The sequence below is a fragment of the Rhinatrema bivittatum genome, chromosome 10 (genome assembly GCF_901001135.1).
Source record: "Rhinatrema bivittatum chromosome 10, aRhiBiv1.1, whole genome shotgun sequence".
Classification (NCBI taxonomy): domain Eukaryota; kingdom Metazoa; phylum Chordata; class Amphibia; order Gymnophiona; family Rhinatrematidae; genus Rhinatrema; species Rhinatrema bivittatum.
Genome location: NC_042624.1, coordinates 8,908,627 through 8,933,727, shown reverse-complemented (window position 1 = coordinate 8,933,727; position 25,101 = coordinate 8,908,627).

Genomic DNA, 25,101 nt, shown 5'->3' with positions numbered 1-25,101 from the left:
AGCGGGAGCAGCCTTCAGATGCACCTGTAGAGCAGCTCGGCCAGCGGGCCCCGGTAATCCCCGTCCTGTTTTCCACAGCAGGGCGGGCTTTTCTGACATTGTTTTGCTATTATAGCCAGGACTGATAAGACCCCATGGTAGAAGAGAACTCGCTGTGAAGAGTGCCAAGTCAAGGCGAGGAATCTCTAGTCCTGAAGGGACACACACCAGTTTGAGTTTTCAGGATATCGGAGTGTAAGATGCAAGAGAGATTTGCATGCACACTGCTGCCGTCCTATACAAATCCGGCCTTTGCATTTTGTTGTTTTGGTCCGGCAGTTTCCTCCTGTGCCCTTTGTACTTCCTGTGCAGTTCCCTTGGGATTTTTACCCTATTGTATGTCCCCCTCCCAGTGATGCTCCTGAGCCGGGGCTGTGCACCAGGGCTGTTTCACTCCCACTGCCCCCGAATCCCTGGCCAAACCGGGGATCATCTGCCGGGCACTTGCCGCCCAAGCCATCAGGCCAGCCCTTCTCTTGCTGGCCTAATGGCTTCATTGGGGGATAGGCCCAAAAAACAGCAAGGCAGGCGATCTAACAAAGCTGTGAGGAAACAACAAAAGAATAGATGCCCAAGAAAGTTTTTGCCAATTCTTTAATAGGTGGAGACGTATAAGAGAAGTTAAAATTTTAACTTCTCTTATACGTCTCTTAACTTATCTTATACGTCTCTTAACTTATCTTATACGTCTCCACCTATTAAAGAATTGGCAAAGACTTTCTTGGTCATCTATTCATTGGGGGATATCCTGTAAACTCAACGAGTGTGTGGCCTGCGACGCCTGGAGCTTCCTCAACCCCTGGCTTACATTTTAGGACCGAAATTCGTTTCCACCCAAAATTCAGCAAATAACGGCTGTAATCTCTCTCGCCTGCGCCACAGGTCCCGAGGGTCTTCGTGAATGGGAGGTGCATCGGTGGCGGGACAGACACACGGAAACTTCACCAGGAAGGCAAACTGCTCCCGTTGATTAGGAGCTGCGTATTCCGCTCGGAGAACTGAAGACTTTGTCAGCCCGCCCCAGCCCTGCAGCGAGATTTGTGTCCCAAACTAAAGCATGTTTATCGTATCCTGCTGTGGAAAGTAGAGATGTGAAGGCCCGAGGGGAGGAAAAAAAAATTTTTTCTTCAGAGGTCAGAAGTGGGAAAAAAGTGGAAATTTTGGAAAAATTGAACAAAACTTCTTTGGAAATATTTTCTCTTTAGAATGATGCGTGAAATGCTTTTCAAGACATGTTTTTTTAAAAATATTATCACGACCTGCCAATTAATCTCTCAAAATGTTTACTATTAACGATGGAAAATGAAGATATAAGACAATGAAGAATATCAAATAATTACGATTCTGAGCAAAGTCTTGTGGTGGCCATTTTAACAAGCTGCAAGTCAGACCTCTTATATTGGACTACCTCAATACATCTGTGACTGACTTGCAGCCCCTCAGCTCCCGTCCCCAGGCTGCTGCTGGAGCTCTCTCTCAGAGGAGCTGCCCTTGCTGCTTTTTCTAACTTAGCATTTTTACAGTTAAGTGCATTTTTTTTTTTTTTTTTTTTTGCATACAGGTTTTTAGTTATTCGTATCTTTTTGCTCCAGGGCGGGAGTTAGTTCAGTTGCCAGTTGGCAGTGGGGTTCTTCATTGGCCTTACCTGCTTGTGGTCTTGCCATTTCTTAATCTGTCCCCCGAGGTTAGCCACCTCTGGCGAGGGCCTTTGGAGCCAGAGGGAGTGGATGCAGCACAGCAGCTCATCCCCCCTTTTCTTTCTTTAGTTTCCCCTAGTTTTTTTAGCTCATTTGGTTTAATAAGATGCAAATATAGATAAAGTTCACCCTCGAGCAAGGGAGGGGGAAAAAGGAGAGTAAATAGAAGCGTCAAGCCAGTAGGAACCTGAGGTATGCATGATAGTGCTCACTAGTGAGAGGGAGATAGCTCAGGCCATGCCCCAGTTAACTAGTGAGGCTGATGCAGAGGTTGGGCACATGCCCCCTTCAGGCCAGTCCACAGCGTGTAGCAAGGACCCCCAACAGTGGGGCATAGTGGCATAGAATGTGTCACCCCATGCTAACTGGCAGGAACATCCACCAATATCTCTCTACCATTGTATGAGTCATGGAGCCAAAAGCCATATTGGCAGCCTCCAAAATGAGTGGCAGAGCTGTAGTACCTCTTACCATGTTGTCTAATGTGGTCAGGACACTGGAGGTGGAGATTGAGAGGGAAACACTCAGAGGTTGCAACCCCTCGACTAGGGCGGTGCTCTCAAAACTACCACCCTGGCTTCCAGATGACAGTTTTGATGTTGCAACTCGAGGGAAGCAGAGTTGGAGTTCCATGTAACTCCCTTAGGACACAAAGACGGAGCACTGTAGCATGTGAAGACGTGCAAGCGATGGATGAGGATCCAGCTCCTGAAAATCAATGGGAGGTCAAGGGGTGGTTCCTGGTAATGCACATGGGCCATCGGTGGGAAGGTGCCTCAAGTGCCACGAGAGAGGACACACTAAACAGGTGTGCGGTATCACTGGGCAAACCTGTCCTGCAACTCTAACATCTGTCTTCTCTTTTCCTGTGTCTAACGCTTCAGTGCCTAAAAGACCTGTAGCACCTGTCCAGGGTTGGGAAAAAGATGGGGAACCGGGAATATCTTCATCCTGGAAGGCTCCTTGGGGTACTAATCTACTCTCACCCCTCTTTTCCCACTTGCCTCTAGGAGAGCTGTAATCTGTCCCACCCCAGGCAGTGAAGATTGGTCTCCCCTCACTGCCTTTATTAAATGGACAAGGAGTGCAAGTAACTCTCCCCTCCAGAAGGAGAGCACTACAGCAAGCCAGTTGCCAGTTCCAAAGTTATTAGGAAGACTCCAGGCAATGCTGCCAGTAGGGTAAGGAGCAGGCCCCTTGTCTCCTGTGATGCATCAGATATGAAGCTCCGGGCGCTGAGACCTGCAAAGCATCCGGGACAGGCACAGGTTTAACCCAACTGGAGGTGGCTCGCAGAAATGACCTCTCACTGGAGGCACCTCGCACACCCTAAGGGAAACGGGAGATTCTGCAGGCCCCTGCAGCCCTCTCCATTGCTCGTTCCCCTGGTGTTTCAAAGGAGAGACTCCCTGTCTCTCCTCGTCTCTGTGCATCATAGGGGAGCAGCACAGGGCCTGACCATTCCCGTTGGAGAGCTCCACCTCCCTTGCCCAAAGAGGAGGAAATGGGAGAGAGTCCCAGTCCAGAGCTCAAAGATCTCCTTTCCCTTGTGGGGCAGTGTTTCGAAATGGGTTTGTTTTGCCCATACTTTGACAGGAGTGAACCTGATTCATAAGCCATGGCATGTTGGGAATTGTCTCACTCTCAGCTTTACTGCTTAATGGCCTTCTTGCATTGTCTCAAAAAGAACCTCCTGGACTTTATAAGGTGCAATCTTAACAGGTGACTTAACAAGATGCGCTTGAAAACCCTTCTTAATTTGACACCCAGTATGACTGGGACGCTTTCAGAATCCTTCGGCCACAGTTTCGTGGTCTTTGATTGCACCTCTTGATACTTAAGTATCTTTGCTTTCTCCATACGATCCACAGGAGAGTCGCTGGGCACTGACACCTCTGTCAGCAATGCCAGTCTTCTATTTTTCTTCTTCACCACAATATCTGCTTTTATAGAAACATAGAAATGACAGCAGAAGAAGACCAATCGGCCCATCCAGTCTGCCCAGTAAGTTTCGCACTTTTTTTTTGTCTCTCACATACTTATCTGTTTCTCTTGGCTCTTAGTAACCTTTTGGTTCTATTTCCCTTCCACCCCCACCATTAATATAGAGAGCAGTGTTGGAGCTGCATCTAAGTGAATATCTAGTTTAATTAGTTAGGGGTAGTAACCGCCGCAATGAACAAGCTATACCCATGCTTATTTGTTTACCCAGACTATGTAATTCAGTCCTTGTTGGTTGTTGTCTGTATATAGATCCACTTTTCTTCATTCCCTCTGCCGTTGAAGCAGAGAGTTATGCTGGATATGCATTGAAAGTGAAGTATCAGACTTTCTCCCCTGCCGTTGAAGCAGAGAGCTATGCTGGATATGCATTGAAAGTGAAGTATCAGACTTTCTCCCCTGCCGTTGAGGCAGAGAGCTATGATGAATATGCATTGAAAGTGAAGTATCAGACTTTCTCCCCTGCCGTTGAGGCAGAGAGCTATGCTGAATATGCATTGAAAGTGAAGTATCAGACTTTCTCCCCTGCCGTTGAAGCAGAGAGCTATGCTGAATATATATTGAAAGTGAAGTATCAGTCTCTCTCCCCTGCCGTTGAAGCAGTCTTTTCTAGCACAAATCTTCCAGTCGGTGTCCCGGGTGATCACAACTTCTTTATTCTCTTTGGGCTGTGCTCCCAGTGCTGTTTTTGGTACATCGATGTTATGTTTACATAGTTTCCAATAAATAAACCATGCCGCCTTGTTGTGCCTTCTGCCACCAGCACCTCACAACCAGCCATGAGCCATGTAAGCCTTTCCTTTTCCGTTCCGCAGGATCTGCTTTTGTTCATTTTACCATTTCTTTTCTGTGCGGGCTGCGAACCATCTGCTCCATAGGCCGCTATCCTGCGCTGTAAATTATCAGAGTCTCATGTACAGGGCTGAGTGTCAAATCTTGATCCACATGGGGTTTCTGGAGTAGCTCTCTATATTTCCTACTACTGTTGTGCTTCTGCAAATTATTTTTTTCTTTCTTTGCTGGTCTAATTCTTTAAAGAAATGTTTCTCTTGTTTTGCCAGAGCTGTAGCTTCTTTCTTTCTTACATTTATAATCCGCAACATCAAACGCCATTGATCGGTGCAGCTTACGGTCTAAAAATGTACTGGTGGACTTTCAGGCATTCCCTCTATTTGCTGAAACAATTGTCCAAGCTTGAGGACCGAGACTGAGGATGCTTGCTCGCTTTCATAATTCAGCGCTATTTGAGCATTTGGATCCACTGATGCCACTAAGTATGCCTGAAGGCTGGTTATGGACGCTCCAGATGTGTAACCAATTTCAGTAAGACTCGCACCACCTTCAGCGGCAGGGATGCACAATCTCAGCCTGCACTGCTGCTTGTAGATTACCTGATTGGTGTGGAGGAGCTTTCTTGGCTTTTACATCCAATTCTTCAAGATCTTTATGTGGCCAGTAAGATAGCGCAGGACCTGCAAGTTGATTCATGGCTTGGATCTTATTCTGCACTGGCAACGCTTTTCGATATCCGCTTCACCCTCCTCCAGTACTCCTTACTGATCTTTTCTCCCGGTACTTTGTGCTGAATGTTTCCCCCTTCCTCTGTGCTTATTTAGATGCATCTTTCTGCTCCAGTTCCTTTATATATTGAAATCTTAAGTCCACAAAATGTTTTCAGTTTTGCTTCATTTTCCATTAAGTAAAGTCGCCTTAGCACATTTGTCCAGGCCAGAGGTCATCCTGATATCACATGAGAAACTCTTCACTACTCGGAGGACTTCTGCCAAACAGGCATCATAGGAGTCGTAGGGTTTCAAGTCATCAACGCATAGCAGGTGAGATATCATTGGTCGAGGATTGGTAGCTCTAGGATTAAGGCAAATTCCATAACCTAGGGAGTTAATTAGCATACTCAGTGGCTTTAATGTCAGACAAAACAAAAGTGGTGCCAGGGAATCTCCCTGAAATATTCCTCGCTGGATCTTAATGTTAGGAATGATATATTGACCATCCTCACAATTAGGTGGTGTGAAGTCTGCCACATTTTCGTGATGAATCTGATGTACTCAATCAGTGCAGGGTTCACTTTGTACAGTTCAAGGCTATTTGTTATCCAAAAGTGTGGGATACTATCAAAGGCTTCCTCATAGTCAAGCCACGCTTCATCTATTTATACAAATTGGCTTTATTCAGCATCAGCTGGTCTTTGGTTCTGTATGCTCCTCTTTTGTTCCCTTTCTGTTCTGATGCCAATGCGATCGCACATTCTGTCTGCATCGATTGCACTGAACAGCTTGTAAATTGCAGGCAAGCAGGTTATTGGTTGATAGTTTTTGGGGACGTTATTTGGTTCCTTCTTTGGCAGATGCTAGTCCAGTAAGGCTGAGAGGATGCAATGGCACTTGCCTCATATAAGTCCCTGGTGATTATTTCTTCCCATTTCAGGGGGAAAGAGGGCATTTTTTGATTATTGCATTTGGTGGTATTGATTGTTGTTGGTTTATTGAGTTAGTCTTATTGTGTTTTTGTTGGTATTGGTATATTTTCAGGGGGAAGGGGGTTGTTATATGGGTGTGGGATATCCGCTCCCCCATCCCCAAACAAAAAATAGATCCATGTGGTGAGTAGCAGTTTCCCATCACCCAGAGTGCTTTCTGAGGGGCTTTGTAGCCCGGGATGTGGTAACCAGGTGAGAGGCTGCAGTGGGGTCTCCTAATTTGGGGACCTTGGGATCAGCCCCATTGGGTTGGGGGGAGTTGTGGACGGTGAGGAGTCACCTTATATCTGGAATTCTTGTTTTATCACCCCACCGTTCATTTTGATGCGGCTGCATCATGGGATGCAAGAGCTGCAGTACTTTTTGGTTGTGGCAACGGGCTCCCTTCATCAGATCAGTGAAGAAACAGTGCACATCAGCTGGGCCAGAGGGTGTCTGCATGTGCCATGCAACGAAACCAAGCTAGGTTTGTTGGTTGTAGAGTTGTTGTACAAGGAAACGAGGTTGGTTATTGATTAATGAAACGAAACCAAGCTAGAGTTCAATATAGGGAAACTGACGGGGGCAGCAGAGAAGGTTAATATGGGCGATTGCTAGTAGACGTTTACAGATCGGATGGCTTATGTTTGATAGTGGGTGAGAAAGTCAGTGTCCTCATTAAGTCCTTTTAAGCAAGTACAAAAGTACTTGTTTTGATTGTTAGTTGCATTTCATTTCTTATACCGCTTTTCCGGAGCAGCTAATGTTTTTTTGTGTTCGTGTGTAGTTCTGAAATTCCCCGTCTTCCTTTTGAGAAATGTTTCCCTGCTGAGCTGCCGCTGCGTTTCTCCTGTAATATCCAAAGACTCTCTAAGCTGATTCAGATTGCTGGCTGTAAAGAGAGGAATCATATTATTATGCCATTACCGAAGGGTCTTCCCTGCTTGCCACCGCAGAATCGGGTGCAATTTACAAGTTTAACAGCTCATAAATATCTGCGGGATCATTTAAAGTCGCACGTGCCTGGAAGGACATTGAGAATGCACGGATTTTCCCCTCTGTCACAGGGTTAGGTAATTAAAGATCAGATGGAGGGGTTTTTTTTTTATTGTGCAGCTCCTCACCTCTGCAGCATGTTGTCTAAGAAGTTGCGTTCTGTTTGAGTGAGATTTTTGGCTTTTTAAAGCAGAGCCTTTTGTACTCTAGACCTTTCCAGAATGTTAGTAATGATCTGTTGGTTGTCATGCTACACCTGAGAATGATTATTTGGGATAGTTGTGAGGCGGTATTTGGACTTGGAAATCAGGTGGGGGTGTGGTTAGAATGCAAATGCATGAGGATTTAATGTTTTTTTCATGGAGGTCTGTTCGAGGAGGATGAGATTTGGTCTTTAGTTGTGTATTTATTTATTTTTTGTTATTCATGGTATGTTATGTTAGACAGCTATAGTGCGAAGTAATACATTTTATTAATGTAGTATTTTATGTCAGTTGCCAAGCAATTCACATCGCTGCAAACCTGTTAGATCCAGCATACAAAGGTAAAAATGTTAGCAGTGATGATGGCAGTGCTACTGCATTTGACTGGCTTGCTAAACAAGTCGCACTCTTAGAATCCGACCTTGGTAAATTATCTTCCCATAAGCTACCAGGGCTGCAGTCTGGCACACTGCTCCTGAAACGTGCTACCCCCGTCCTGCTGCTTTCCTGCTTCCGCTTCCACCTGTGACAGGGTGGGCAAGCCCGTATCAACCCCTGCAAATCTTCAGTGCCAAATCGGATGCTGATCATCTTTCAGACACCGATTCTCATTCGAGACCAACTAAAGCTCCTCGTGTTTTCAGGGCCGTGTTGGTATGTAGATGACAACGTGTTTCATGGGGCTAATTTAATTTTCTTCAGTTAGAAGAGGACGATCTACTGCTGTTCCATGTTAGGAAGTGTAATTGAATATCCATATTTACTGCTAGTTAATTTGGTGATTTGTTGGGCTTACAGGGTTTTTAGTTTCAGAGAAACTGAATGCACTTTAAAAGAGGGATTGCTGCTATAATACTTGAAAGCGCAGAACATTTTTCTTCCTTTTCTAGTCTAGATAATGCTGTCTGCTGGAAGACGCTTTCTAATTTCAGATAATGAGTTCCCTTTTATTTATTATGGTGATGAACGAGGTTTCTTTTCAGTTCTCCTCCCTCATTTTCAACTGGCTCGATCTGGCATGTCCAGGTCCTTAGTTTGCAGCAGCTTGTCGATCGGTCTCTAGCACTGGATGCATGTGGAATGACTGTTTAAGGTATTTATACTTTTTTTTTTTAATTCTTTATTTATAGAATTTTATAATTTTACAAACATAACAATAGTTTGTAAAGGAAATATGTGGAAAAATCACAAGTTAAAAAAAATAATGGCAAAGATAATTTTCAATAAGTGAAGATAACAATTCCACTCCAATCAGAAGTACAAAGAAAAGAAATAAAGAGAGGAGTGGGAAAAAGTTTCAGGGAGATTAAACCAGAGGGAAAAAAAATGAACCCAGGAATAAAGGCTTAACATAGACATCCAGTGTTTCTTAATTAACAGTCATGGAAGCACAGGAGAGGAAGTGAGTGGCTTCCGGGGCTCAACAAATGTTTTTAACTGTTCTGGAAGAAAAAAAGATAAAGCACTCGTCTCCTTTTTTTTTTAATTATACATTTGCAAGGAAAATGAAGAAGGAAAGAAACAACATCCTGACAAAGAGATAAAAAAAACCTTTTCACCGTATTTGAGTAGTAGAAGCTAAATCAGGAAACATTTTTACAGCTGAAGCAAAAAAAAAGGTGACAGGATACTTCTTCAAGCAATTTCTCATTACAATATTTAAATCTAAAGAGGGAAAAGGTATTTATACTTTTAAATTCATAGCAGTTTTATATCAAGACAAATCTCACGTGCCAAGTTGTACATAGTCCATTTTGTATCTTAAAAACAGTAAAGTTAAGTTTAAATATTGTACAAAAAATAAGCATTACGTACTTCAATTTTTCCAAAAAGTTCCATCCTTTTTTCTGGGGAAGAAAAAGAGGGTAAAAAAACCCAACATTTTTGTGTGATCGCTTCAGAATTTCTGAACTGTTACATCTCTGTATTTGTGGTGAGAGATGTTTTGGTTGTGGTTGTCTCTTTTCCTACAATGTGACTTTGCTTCAGTGCTTTGAAAGTGTAACAGGAAGTTTTAATAAGACATAAGGGTGGTGTTTTGTGTCTGATTGTAAATGGAGGACTGTGGTGCAGTCAGGGACTTGTCCTAGGGAAGCAGAGCTCGGTATTTTGCATTGGATGGATAGGAATGGGCCAGGGGCACAAGTGACTGGTCCACTGCTGCGGGCTCGTTATGTGGCTGGGGCAGCCATGGGTGCTAAGAGCACACTCTTTTTTGGGAAAAAAAGCCACAAACGCAAATTGGCTCAGGGTGCCACTCTAAATGCAGACATCTGCAAAAAAAAACAAACCAAAACGACTCGCATTCCCGTGGCAGGCAGGGTGACGCACAGCGAGCAGCACACTGCATGGTGTTAGGACTATGCAAGATAACGGCTACCTTTCAGGTCTGTAGCATTCCACTTTTCTCTAATATTGTTCTTAAATTGTCCTTGGGCTTTTCAGGTTCTGGGAGGTAAGAACTGCTTCTGCCACCGAGCAAGCCCACAAATTGCATAAAACGGCCTGCGCTGTGTGTCACGCTGTTGTCCGCTAGGGAACCGAGGCGAAAGCTGTTTTGCTAACCTTCATTAACCCCCATAGATGTTTGTTCCCTCCCACCCTAAGGCATTCTGTAGGATGAGGAGCTGCGGAATCCACTGGGGGTGGGAAGGAGAATATCAGAACTGGATTTGCATCCCATGATTACATGGAGTTAGACTGAGAGCACGGCAAAGGCCAGGGAGCTGTGTTTCCTGAAAGTTTGGTTCGTCTAGAGCGCCACGGCACACTGTGGAAGGTTGGGCTTCTAGGGCCTCTACTCAGCATTGTGCCCACTGGTACATGAAGTGCTACTGAATGTAATTCTCTTATGTAACTCCTATGTATTTCGTGCAAAAACTTCAATAAAGTCAAACGTGAACAGTATTCTGTTTTCTTTGTTTATGAAAATTGTACTGAAAGTCACATTACTGTTAAAGTACTCTAAAACCCAATAAAAGACATCCAACAAAGCAGATGTGTAGATATTTAGAACCCTCTCCACAGCTGTTTCAGGATGCCAGCATTTGGGACAACTATGGTTCATTCCTCTGGAACCTTTATAGAAACATAGAAATGACGGCAGAAGAAGACCAAACGGCCCATCAAGTCTGCCCAGCAAGCTACGCACTTTATCCATTTTTTTCCCCTTTTTTTTTTCTCCCACCTGTTACTATTGGCTTCCAGTACCCTCCAGCCCTAATTCCCCTCCACCCCACCACCAATTTAGAGAGCAGCGCCGTATCTGCATCCAAGTGAACGTCCAGCTCAATTAGGGGTAGCAACTGCTGTAACAAGCAGGCCACACCCTTACCCCATACTCTTACCCACCCCTGTTTTTATTTTTTTATTTTTTGAGATAGCAGCCCTCCATCCTTCCGCTCCGTGAAGGTGGAACACCAACTACTGGCCACTGGCATCCCGCTCCGTGAATGCCTCTGTGGCTACTGCCGCTCCGTGCAGTGTTTTGCTGCCTCCTCTTTATTCACGCCCTCTAGACTTGATGGATCCACAGTGTTTATCCCACGCCCTTTTGAAGTCGTTCACAGTTTTAGACTTCACCACTTCCTCCAGAAGGGCATTCCAGGCATCCACCACCCTTTCCGTGAAGAAATACTTCCTGACATTGGTTCTTAGTCTTCCTCCCTGGAGCCTCAGCTCGTGACCTCTGGTTCTGCTGATTTTTTTCCGACGGAAAAGGTTTGTCGTTGTCTTTGAATCATTAAAGTTTTTCAAGTATCTGAAAGTCTGAATCATATCACCCCTGCTCCTCCTTTCCTCCAGGGTGTACATATTTAGATTGTTCAATATCTCCTCGTATGTCATCCGATGAAGACCCTCCACCTTCCTGGTCGCCCTTCTCTGGACCGCCTCCATCCTGTCTCTGTCCCTTTTGAGATAGGGTCTCCAGAACTGAACACAGTACTCCAGGTGAGGCCTCACCAAGGACCTGTACAAGGGGATAATCACTTCCCTTTTCTTACTCGATATTCCTCTCTCTATGCAGCCCAGCATTCTTCTGGCTTTTGCTATCGCCTTGTCGCATTGTTTCGCAGACTTCATATCATTAGACACTATCACCCCAAGGTCTCTCTCCTGCTCCGTGCACATTAGCCCTTCTCCCCCCAGCGAATATAGTTCATTCGGATTTCCACTCCCCATATGCATGACTCTGCACTTCTTGGCATTGAATCTCAAAGCCACTCTGTTGTGTACTTTATAAAAAATATTCTCTAAGGGGTAGATTTTATAAATTTGCTTGTTCGCGCACCAGAAGTACGCTGGATTTTATAAGATACGTGCGTAGCCGCGCGTATCTTATAAAATCCGGGGTCGGCACGCGCAAGGGGGTGCACATTTGTGCAACTTGCACGCGCCGAGTCCAGCGCGCGCTGCCTGTTCCCTCCGAGGCCGCTCCAAAATCGGAGCGGCCTCGGAGGGAACTTTCTTTCCACCCCCGCACTTCCCCTCCCTTCCCCTACCTAACCCACCCACCCTCCCCGGCCCTATTTAACCCCCCCTACCTTTGTTGCCAGATTTACGCCTGCCGAAAGCCGGTGTAAATCTGCGCGTGCCATTACCCGACCCAGGGGCTGGTCCGGAGGCCTCAACCACGCCCCCGGGCTGGCACCTCGCCCCCCCCCCCAGTCCTGCCCCGAACCACCCCTGACCCCCTCCCCGCCCCTTTTACGAAGCCCCGGGACTTACACGCGCGCCGGCAGCCTATGCAAAATAGGCGACTGGCGCGTGAGTGCCTTGTGCGCTTAAATCCGACCGGATTTACGCGCACAGGGCTTTTAAAATCCGGCCCTAAATGATCCTCCAAGCAATGATTGACTCTCTTATGTATTACCCCCTTTTGTGTAGCAGTAAAGGGATAAAAAGAAGACTTCGGATCAGTGCTGGGACTTGTGGCCATTTTCTCTGCATTGGCCATTAGTAGCGTTTTCAGCTACCACCACATTCCTATTCTTTATTTGGCACCTGCCTTTACAATTTAAAATTCTTTTGAATACAATAATGCTAAACCATAGGCTCACTAATTATATGCGTCTAGAAGTTTAGGGCCAAATCATAAAAGGGGATATTTTATGTGAAAAATGTGTAAGGCCACAACCTCAACCTTGTATTTTTGAAACAAAAAGTCTTGGCCATCTCTACCTAAGAAATGAAAACATGCTTAAAAAACTATTTTTTTTCCTTTTTGCAGTCTATATTGTTGTAGTTGCCTTTTAGGTAAGGCCTGAACCCATGGTGTCACCAGCTGTAGGACCACAGCCTGCTGCCTCTTGCTGTGCTGATATTGGTCTGATAAAAATCAACATTTTTCATCTTTTGATGTTATTCACTGAAAAATGTACACCACAGGGAGAAGCATCAGGAGAAGGCATCTACAGTAACTTAAATACTCTTCTAGGGGTGTGCATTCATTTGAAACGAAAGGGCAAAACATTATAAATAAGTCCATATTTGTTTCATTCATGAACAAATAGGAGGGATCCCACAAATGAAACAAATTACCATCATCTCACTCTATGGCTGATTGAAGTCTATGGTTCTGCTCTAAGTTAATAAACAGGTGCAAATAGCAAGCAACTCCTTGCTGCTATTTGCTTTGTCAGAGCTGAGTCAGGACACGTTGAGAAGGAAACCTTAAAGAAGACAAATCACACTGAAGAATCTTTTAAATTAGCCTATTGTTGTTATTTGGATTGATACTGACTTATTCCCACTGTAAACTCTGAGCATGTGCAAGAAGTTCTATATTTCCTCTCTATCAGATGGTAAAGAAGGATGTGTACTTAGCTGTGTCAGAGTTTAATAAAAGCTTAAAAACTTTTGGATTTGGCACTGTTTTTTGGCTGCTTCTATGCGGCACTTCTCACTATGCCAGAATGAGGTAGTGCACAGCTGCTTTCTTTTCAGTGGGAGAGGGTGACTATGGTCACTAGCAGCAGTGTTAATGATTTTTTTATTTTTGAACTTCTGGACACCAGGGTGGCGAGCATAGAGACTGAAAAGTCTTACCATATTGCTAGTCTTTTTTTTGTCTGTGTTTAACATTTGTGTGTGTGTAATCAGCACTCATGCACTCAGCACAACACATATACACTGTGTGGTGATATAGTTAAGAGTATCTGTTCTGTCCCCAGTAAAGGGTACATGTTTGTGTCTGTATAAAGTGCAGCCCACCTGTGTTTACCACAGCCCCTCCTTCCTAGTGCTTGTGACACTTTCTGTAACCCAGCACAAAAGTCTGAGAGCCCTGCCTTTAAAGGGAGTTTAACAGAAGCCCCCTCCCTTCTGTTCCTCCCATTGGGAAATGATCTGTATGCTTCTTAACCTAACCTGGGTCCTTTCAGGTGCCTTATTGGCTGAAGGGACTGCCCTTCTTGTTCCCTCCTGTGTCACTTGGGTCCTGGGCTCGCTACCATTGGCTCTCGCCCCTTACCTCAGCCTGAGGAGATTTTCTCCTGTAACACTTTCCAAGACGGTGGGTCAGTCTCAACTAGGCCAGTAGAAGACTCACGTGCCTGTAACCCCTGTTACACGAACAGCTTTTTAAGTTCCTCCTACCGCTTTAATTATAAAGACTAATCAGCTTCAACCCCTCGTCCCAAGAAACTGCACCTCCCTTCCCCTGCCTTCCTACAACAACAAGGATCTCTGCCAGAAGCATAGACGCTTGAAAGCAACACTTGTAAGTAATAAGAAATTATCTTTACAATAAATGACTTCAAACATAAAGATCTTTGTTTTGGAGACTGATTGGGTGGAATGTTAGCTGCTTTGGATGAGGAAACTTGGGAAGTTTCTGTGAGACAAAACAGTAAAAAAGCTGTGCAGTACAAGGCTGTACAGTAAAGAACTGTACAGTATCATTTGCAATATCCAAACCCCCCAGTAAGCAATACAACAAATTTCATCTTATCAGGAAAAGAGAGAGGGGGGGGGGGGGAATGTTGGAGCTTTGGCAGGGGCAGAGGACATAGTGAAGATCCAGCCCAGTCTACAGACAGTAGCAGTCTACAGATAGTCCTGCCCTGAAATTGAAGAAAGACTTTAACTACAAAGTGGTAGGAGTGAAAGGTAGCTTATGTTGCAACCGTCCCTTTCCGTCGGCTTCACTCCGCTTACCTCTCTTTGCTTGCTCCTCCTCATGCTGCGGTTGGATGCTTGGCTATCGCGGCGTCTGCTTGCCATCCTCTCCAGCGTTCCCGGACTGGCTTGGATGCTGCCTCCCGCCGTGCTCCGTGTGTACCATAGGGCGCGCACGCCGCCTTTCTTATTTCCTACTTGGCGCGAATCTCCGGGGCGTCCCCCCGTGATGTCACACTGCCCGGATATTTAAAGCCTACGAAGTTTGCTAGTCTTTGAGTTAGCAGGGGTAAACCTACGGGAATCCTACGGATGGGATTTGCTCTCCGTACCCAGCTACTCTGCTCTCCAATCCCTATTGGACTATCTAATGCTAACTGGATACCCGCTCCTCGGGGGCCTCACTTGCTTTCCAGGTTGCTATCAGGAAACCGGTACTCGCTCCTTGAGGGCCCATGTTTCCTGACTCTCTGCCTACTCCTACCTTCTCTTCTGCCTGGAAGGCTTCGCTAATCTTCAACACCAGTGAATACTATCATCTTCACCTCAGAGCTGTTCCTTGGAACCAGGCACTCGCTCGAGGGTCTGCCTCCGTTCCAGCCCAAGTGCCATCTTCATGGAACCGCTACATGAGTACATCATCTACAAGCCTCCCAGCTCTCAGGGATCAGATACTCGCTCCTCAAGGGTCTAGTCTCCCTACCCTGGGGATCTCCATACTGGGGTCTTGTATATATTCCACTGTACTCATTCTCTCATTTCCTTCCACTACAGCACTGCTACCAGAGGAGTCTCTGTTCCAGCGCCTGAGGGATACCAGCCCTGCCAGGCTACTCCAGCTCCTCCCTACTGCCACCTCTGGTGGCTTCATTATACAGTCTAATAAAAGATCAAACTCTGTTTGTGTGTCCTGAGCTAAGCCTGACCTGTGGCCCTCATGGGACTTCCCCCCATGGGCGTGGTCAGCTGCCACAGTGTCCAAGGGTCCACCCAAAACCTCACAATTTGTAACAGCTTAAGGCAGAAGAAATTGAAATTTGGAAAGTTATGCCATGGCCATCTGTTCCTCTTGTTCTTGATTTGCAGCAGAGGGAAAAGGTGGAAAAGTAATCCAAAGCAGAGAGTAGCAGGGCATGGGCACGGGCATGGGCATGGACTGGGGTAGCAGAAGTGCCTTGGCCAAAACTAGCTGCATGATCCTCTATCCTGGTTACCACTTCTGAGGCAATGGAGGCAGTATTTTCAACAATGGATTCTGAGGAAGAATTTTCATTTTGTCTGAGGTTCCCTGAATCAGAAATTGAGTAGTTAGTAGCATCTTATCCTCTAGTTCAGTGATGGGGGAAATAGATTATGATACTAACTGTGATGACAGCAACCCCCAGCAAGAGCAGGCAGAGCATGTAGAGTGTGTGAGTGATGCCCCTGGCATTTTTCCTAAAGGTCCACTCTCAACCTCAACTCCATTTCCAGCATCAGTCCCCAAGGAGGTAGAGAAGGAAGACATACTTGATCTGGAGGCACTTTAAAATGAAGAATTAAAGATATCAGTCGAGGGAAGAAAGTAGGGAATCTGCCAAAAATCACAGTACCTGGGGGGGGGGAAAGATGGAAGGAGTTCAGTCATTGCACAACAGCAACATTTAGCACAGGGATAGGCAATTCTAGTCCTGAAATGCCACAGACAGGTTTGGTTTTCAGGACATCCATAATGAAGATATGTGGATATTTTGACAACCAGACCTGTTTGTGACACTCCCGGACCTGAGTTGCCTACCCCAATCTAATAATTGGACTTAGGATCCTTATCTGTGGCCTCTAACCGACGACTATCGCTGCAATGACTGGGCTGAGTAGAGAGGGAGAAATAAAATAAGGGAAAATTAAAGTTTATGGCGCTGTAGCCCAACAGACCAGTGATGTTCAATCCCAGTCCTTGAGGGCTACCTACAGGTCTGGTTTTCAGATCCCTAATGAATATAGTTTAGATTGATTTGAATACACACTGCCTCCATGATATGCAAATCTAACTCATGCATATTCATTAGAGATATCCACAAAACCTGACCTGTTTGAGGCCCTCGCGGGCTGGGCATGAATACCATTGTAATAAGACGCTAATTCCCATTGAGGCGGAAAGTTAAAGGGGCAGAAAAAAACTGCTGGGCCAATATAAAAATAGTACTGGCCCAGTCTTAGAACAGATTCTCCTGTAGCTGAACTTCCAGCAATGTTTGAGTGGACTCATAGTACTCAAGGTGGTACTTGGGACTGAGCAGTGACCAGAGCGAATCCAAAAGAACCCTGCAAACTATAAATGTCACTCAACGAGCCCAGCGTACCAGTAGCCATGCTACAGTAAGAGAATAAACCATCCACAGTGGGCACAGTGTGTGCTGTTGGTACCACCACCCTTGGTAGGTAGACCTGCATATTTTTAAAGTGTGAAGGCTGGCACAGCGAGTCACAGGTGGTCACTGTTTCAGAGGGTTGCTAGAGGGCAGCTAACATACGGGAGACAAAACATGTGATGAGGATATCTGGTATTTTTTAATTTTATTATTTTGCAGGTGCAGTGTTAATCAAACATTTTATTGTAATGTAAGTTAAAAGTCTGACAGTGATCAGTCCAGTTTTAACATTTTGTAAAATATTTCAATTAATAAAAAAGAACAGAATTCGCCACAGCAAGACACAGTGCATCTTCAACATTTGTTAAAAGGTTAACAGAAGTAAATCACACTGACGTTGGTAGTTTGCAGTGCAAGAATGAGCAACTTTGCTAAATTCTTTGGGGCTGATTTACCAAGTGTTCCACCCGCAGGCACAGCATAAAGATTAATGTGATCCTGAAAGTGCAGACACATTAGCATCATCGCCGCATAATCCTTCTGTTGTGTCACCAAATGGCCTCACAATCCTCAAACAGCTCAAGTTACTGGAAAGGCACCCCACAGGTCCAGAAACAAGAAACCGGGGCCTTCTCTTAATGTCACGTTTGCAAAAGGGGAAGGCCTTCTTTTATACATCCTGCTGCTTTGTGGGGCATCCTCTCAGGAGGATTGGCTGCCTTCCAATGGAGAATAAAAACACACAGCTAAATAAAATGAAGGTAGGGCTGCAGCAGTCCTCAAGAAGGGGCTCTGCTTGGTTTCTTAGATTTGCTGGCTCCTGGGACACCCTTACCAACGTACAGAATGTGTTATCGTGAACTACACGGAGGCATAAACCCATGAACCTCAGGTTCTGCTTCTGCTGCAATTTCTCAGGCACTAAGTCATGCAAACAACGTTTTCTAAAGTCTCCCTTTGTTTCTGCCATTTGAGGCTTCTTTTTGGCCCAACAGTTCCCTCCCGCTCCTTTGAGTTTCCAACTAAATTCCAGCTGGCTTCTGCTGAACCTCCAGTGCCAGGAGTCTGAGACTCAATGCCAGCAAGAACCCCAGGGTTTCTCCTCCCTCATTTAGCCCAACTATTCCCTTCAAGTTCCATTTTATCCTCAAATGGTGCCAGAAGGTTTCACCCCAACAACTTAAAAAGATAAACAAATCTCTTCTTTAAATGCGTTTCTGAACTCTGAATGTATAGGAAAGTTGTGCGACTAGACCGGGTTGAAGCCGGGTTGAAGCCTTGACAGCTTATACTACCCCTAAATTTCACAGTTGTGCTAATTCAACCCCTTTTCTATATCTAAAATAAATTCTCCTCATTGGTTCACTAGTGAGCTTAACTATGATAAAGGCTTCCTCTGGTTTAGTATTATTATCGTGTCTTAATGGTCCACAAATCAGTTGCTTATTGCTGATGTGAAATAACTTACATCCCAGATTAGTTTGCCTTAGACATTGTTTCCTCCTTTGTTGATCTCAATAATGTAGTAAATGGCCAATAACGAGTAACTGGCTATGCAGTCTGTGCCCCCTGCCAAGGATATAGCCCAGTTTTTCTGTTGCCCTAAGTAAATGTGACAACTAGACTTACCCAGACTATACTGGAAAAATGTTCCTGCTAGGCTACCTAACAGCCAGAGGAGGTCCTTTCCTGTCTTCCTCCAGCCTGAGAATACATTGCTCACTTTTATGTCTGGTCTCTGCATCAGTTTCCACCTCGCCTTCAGAAGCTATGCATCAATGACAAGACACGGAAATCACTGCAAGCATTCCACCCTATGGGGTAGCTGCACGTAGCTCACAGGAGGTACTGAACATTTACTGCACACCTAGGCAGGCAGAACATGTCTATTATTTGGTTATTGGCTTTTGTACTCCCAAGTGTGTTAGCATTATAATCTTTTCCTGACTAAGCCACACAATCACATCTGCCCTTGCTAATCACACAGATACAAGACCCAACACAAGTGTTCCATCAAGAAATGCCTATCATCTTTGATCCATTTCATTTTTCTACCAACTAATTACACCCAAGTCTCAATTCTGCTTTTGTGTCTCACAAATTTCACCAAAACATCAGGTGGATTTATGGAAATTGAGCAAACAGTCCTCAGGATTGAAAAAAAGAAGCAGAACGTCCTAGAAACAACTCCAAGTTCCAGGCTGCAATGCAACAAAAAGCCAATCCGATGGGACTTGATTTTCTTTAGGCCTTTCCCCCCTGATCTGTGTCCCCGTGCCTTGCAGTCTGTCTGCAGACTGAATCCAGACGGTGGCACCCTTGTAGCAATAACACTTCATTCCCCTGTTCCTAACGGCTGTTTCTGCATCAGGGTCCTGCCAGAATGGAAATCGGAGGACAGGTTTCCTGTGCCACAGGCCAGCAGATTAATTCACTGTTCCTTATTTGTTACTGGAAACCTGAACAGCGAGATGAATGCTCAAGACAAAACCTCCTCTCCGGAAGGCTTCTTGGCAGCTGCTGTGCTGAAAGCAAGGCTCGGGTTCCCTTTCAGTGAGGAGGGCGGCACTGCTCAATGTCCATCAGCTGTGCCTTGGGAGAGACGGGTAAAACCCTGGCTGATGTTTGATGCTGTCTTTGTACCTGTCTCGGGTTACAAATCGCTGATCCCAATATGGACTGAGATTTGAAGTCCCGAGTCACTTTAGGATAACAAAGGTCTAACCTGGAATGAGAAAGCAGGATGTGACTTGGAGCAGGCCGTAACTGGACACAGGTACTGGATACTATTTGGGAAGTTCTATCTCGGGTTGTTAGCAGCCTCCATTTCCCACCAATGAGGTTTACCACATGCCAGCTATTGCTGTGCACTGCTCACTTCCCCCAAAACACCGGGCTACAGCTCCATGCATGCACTGGGCTAGAAATGGATACCCCACAGTACCATAAGACTGGAGGGTAACCAATGTGACACCAATTTTTTAAAAAGGCTCCGGGATGATCTGGGAAACTATAGACTGGTGAGCCTGACGAGGTTGCCAGACAAAATAATTGCAGCTATTCTTAAACTTACTGACCACATGGTTAATGGGGGGAAATCAACATGGTTTTTGCAAAGGGAAGCCTTGCCTTACCTATTTAGTACTTTTTTTTTTAAGGTGTAAATAAACCTGTAGATAAAGGTGAGCCGGTTGATACAGTGCATTTGGATTTTCAGAAGGCAGCTGACAATCCCTCATGAAACTGAGAGGTCAAGGGATTGGAAGCCATGTCCTATTGCGGATTGGTAACTGGACAAAAGACAGAAAACAGAGGGTAGGACTAAACTGTAAGTTTTCCGAATGGAGAAAAGTCACTTAGTGGAGGGCCCAAGATTCTGTATTGGGACATGTGCTGGAGAAACAGAACGATGAGTGAGGTGACCATATTTGCAGGTGACATAAAATGATTCAAAATTGTTAAAATAGTAGTAGATTGTGAAGAACTGAAGATGGACAATTTTCCTTTAGACTGGGAATCTAAAGGAAAATTGGTTCTTACCTGCTAATTTTCATTCCTGAAGTATCAGACAAATGGATCTATGCATCCCTACCAGCAGATGGAGGTAGAGAACAAAACTTTGAGTAACCGAGAGTGCCACCTGCAGTCCCTCAGTATTGACCTGTACCCAAGCCAAGATGTCTACCTTAACAAACCCCAATAAACCTTAGGTGAACAGAGACTTAAAATTGGAGCCCCCTCCAAACTAGGACCCCTTGATTTAACACAAACCATATACCAAACTATGTATACTTCTTCTTACTCTGAGCATACCAAAAACTAGCTCAGCCATATCCAGAAGCGAGGAAGTCTTTAGATATATGGGAGTGGATATCTGGACTGATCCGTGGTATTTCAGGAATTAAAATTAGCAGGGAAGAACCAATTTTCCTTTCCTGATCATAACCCAGATCAGGTCAGACGATGCACCCAAGCCCCTCTACGCTGGGCGGGAACTCAAAAGACCCGCGAGCAATACACTCTCCCCAAACATTGCCTCTTCTAGGGCCCACACATCTAAGCGGTAATGTTTGATAAAAGTATGAACAGAAGAACACGTCACCGCAAGACAAATCTCCTGCAGAGAGAGCAGCTGATACTCCATCCACAAGGTCACCTGCGCTCTCAACCACTCCAGCACTGACCTGCCCTTACAGATGTAAGCCAAAGCTATCGTTTCCTTTAACCATCATGCAATAGTGCCCCTGGAAGCCTTATTTCCCTTCTTGGCTCAACTGAACAGGACAGATGATCAGATCTCTGAAAAGCATGTGTCACTTTGAGATACTGCAAAAGAATTCTATGCACATCCAATAAGGGTAGCTCCCTAGCGATCGGAGTATCAGCTGTCAAGTTCAGAAAAGCTGGCAGATCTTTCACACCGGAGGCTGTACGTGTTTCACCCCTTTGAGAAAACGAGTCACATCCATATGAGATGCCAACGGTTTACCCTGAATCCCACCACGCAGGGAGCCCAAGCCTGCTACCTGGACCCAAAGGGAATTATAGGCCAAGCCCTTAGCCAAACCACTCTGCAAAAAGGCCAGGATTTGAGAGATGTCTACCTTTAAAGGCTGCATCCTGTTCTGCAATCACCAAGATTTGAAAGCCCTCCACACTCGGGCATAAGCCACTGAAGTGAAGGCCTCCTCACCTGAAGCAAAGTTGTAATCACAGGCTTTGAATAGCCTTTCAAATGGAGTCGCCGCCTCTCAAAAGCCAAGCCGCAAAACAGAATTGATCCTCCCGGTCTGAAAATATGGGTCCCTGCCATAGCAACCCTGAAAAATAAGCCAAGCGAACAGGACCGTCCACCGCCAGACGCAGCAGGTCCATGAACTACAGCCAACGCGGCCACTCAGGAGCCACCAGAATCACCCTGCCTGGATGGAACTCGATGTGCCGCAGCTCTCGACTTAAAAAGCATCTTCCCACCCCTTCAGTCAAACACCCCCTACTCCGCCACTGCCTCCACCCAACATGTGCGCAGCCTCGGCATCACTATCAATAACCACTTCACCTTCAAAAAATTCATTAATAATACAATCAAAGCCTGCTACTTCAAACTTCACTTACTCAAAAAACTGAAACCCCTTCTGCACCTCAGTGACTTCCGCACCATTCTACAGGCCTTCATTCTATCCAAAATTGACTACTGTAATGCTCTGCTCCTAGGACTACCCAAAAGCACGCTATAACCACTTCAATTACTCCAAAACGCCGCTGCCAGGATCCTAACACCCACAAACGCGACCACATCACCCCTGTACTGCAACACCTACATTGGCTTCCTGTCACTGCAAGAATAACATACAAATCTCTCACCCTAGTCCACAAAGCTTTCCACAACCAAAATATATGCACTGGCTAGAAGAACACCTTACTTTTCACAACACAAACAGACCCACAAGACAGCAACACTGCATATCCCTCCACCCAAAGACTCTAAGCTCAGCTCCACTAAAGCTCGAGCACTCTCATTAGCTGCACCCGCCCTTTGGAGCAAACTCCCCCCATCACTACGTCAAGAATCCTGCCCTAAGAAATTCAAACAGGACCTGAAAACATGCCTTTTCAAACAAGCATACTCTGAACAGTACACCTCCCTCCCATGATGGCTATCCCTCCCCTGCCCATCTCGACATTCTTGTAAATAATGTTATTTTTAAGCTTCATATTCATATTTATTCTTTATGCCTTATCATCTGTAAATCGTTCAATTTTACCCTATCTGTATACTCACTTGTTCATTGTTTTACTGTAAAGCGCTTGTTGCTGATTTTCATTTAATGTGAACCGATGAGATGTTCCCAACGTTCATCGGTATATAAAAACCTCTAAATAAAAAAAAAGGCCACAGAGGAAACACAACAACAAATGTGTCAGCAATGGCTGAACTAGAGCGTTGATACCCTCCAATCTGACCTCCCTTCTGCGACTGAAAAACTGATCCGCTTTTGCATTTGCTGGAGTCACCATGAGGTCCACCACTGATCTGCCCCACCTTGCCTGCAGCAAGGCGAAGGCTTCCGCCAACAACTCCCACTCCCCTGGTTCCAGACGCTGTCTGCAGAGGAAGTCCTCCTGTACGTTGTCCATTCTGGCCACATGAGAAGCAGCTATTCTTAACAGATGTTTCTCCATCCACATTAACAGTTTTTGCGCCTCCAGTGCCACCAGACAACTCTTCATACCGCCCTGATGTTTAATATATGCCACTGTTGTCGCATTGTCTGAGAACACTCCCACCGACCTGTCCTGTTTGAGTGAAAGAAACACCAACAAGGCCTTGTACACTGCCCTAGTCTCCAGACAGTTGATAGACCAAGTCACTTCCTCTGACGACCACAGACCTTGGGCTGATTTTCCATGACAAATCACCTCCCAGCCAGAGAGGCTGGCATCTGTGGTCACCAGTCGGGTGTTTCCAGATCCATTCCCTTCTCCAGATTGTGCCAAGACAATAAAAGCCTGGACCTGGCATTCTCTGGCAATGGTACAAGAAGCTGAAATTCTTCCGACAGCGGATTCCAATGGGATAACTGATCCCCCTGCAGAGGATGCACATGAGCAAAGGCCCGTAGCACTACATCCAGCGAAGATGCCATCAAACCCAACACTTGCAGGTAATCCCAGACCTTGGGCACAGACAGGTCCAGCAGCCGAAGAACCTGACTCTGCAACTTGAGGATCCTCTCTGTAGTCAGAAACACCTTCTCTAGCTGGGTATCGAAGCAAGTTCCCAGATATTCCAAAGATTGGGTCAGCTCCAGATGACTCTTTGCAAGGTTCGTCACCCAGCCCAGCGACTCCAGATGCTGCAGTACCCGCTGGACTGAGCGAACACACTCCATCTCCAACTTTGCCTGTATCAGCCAATTGTCCGTACACGGGTTCACCAGGATACCTTCTTTCCTGAGAGTCGCCACCACTACCACCATCATCTTTGTGAAAGTGTGCAGTGCTGTTGCCAACCCAAAGGGAAGAGCTCGAAACTGAAAGTGTTCCTCCAGTACCATGAATCTCAGAAACCTTTGGTGGTCAGTCCGACACCAGAAACTCCCCTTAGCGAACCTCTGCTATCACCATGCGTAACGTCTCCATCTGGAGGGCAGCACTGACTTTCTGCAGATAGAGAATGGGCCGAAAAGTCCCTTCCTTTTTGGGCACTACAAAGTACACAGACCTCATCCCCTTTCCAGGGGAGGCACTGAAACAATGGCATACAGCAGCTGCCAATGTTCCAACATCTCCCGCACTGTCTCCCACTTGACATGGGAGACGCAGCAAAAGATTACAAAGGCATCCCTGAGTGGCCGAGAAAATTCTGAAGCGTAGCCTTCTCTCACTACCTGCAGGACCCACTGGTCTGACGTGATCTTGGTCCACTCCCCGCAAAAGAAAGCCAGCCTCCCTCCAATAGCCTCTGGAGAGTAGACCAGCAAACCTTCATTGCCCGATCTTGTTTCCACCCCCACCTTGGGAACCACTGTCCCTCAGGGGTATGTGTTGGGCTTGAAAGGACTGCTGCTGGCCAGAACTCTGCTTTGGGGTGGCCGGCGCTGGACTCTTGCCAGCGTGAAACCTCCTTGCCTCCCGAAATCGAGAACGTGAAGGAAAAATCTTCTTGGGGTTCTTCTTGTCCTCAGGCAACTTGTTACCCTTCGACTCCCCCAGGTCTTCATAAGCTGCTCCAGATCCTCTCCAAACAGCAGCTTCCCCTTAAAAGGCAAGTTAGACAGCTGAGCCTTAGATCACACATCTGCCAACCAATTTCGTAACCACAGGAGTCTCCTCGCAGCTACTGCAGAGACCATGCTTCTGGTGAAGTCTGAATCATTCGTACAGGGCATCCACCACAAGTCTGCTCACGCTTCCAAGCAGGCCGCTAGAGCCGTCTCCACGGTCGTTCCCGACCTCTTATGCTCTTTCTGAACCCAGCACAAACAGGCCCTCTGCATCAGACTCCCACAAACCACTGCCCGCAGGCTCAAAGCCAAACCTTCAAACAGCCTTTTAAGGAGGTTTTCTGGTTTCCGATCCTGAAAATCCTTTAAGGCTGCTGCACCTGCCATCGGAATGGTAGTCTTTTTGGTAATCGTGGATACCGCTGCATCCACCTTAAGAATCTTCCACGACTCCAGGGTATGTTCCGGCAAGGGATATAATTTGGCCATAGC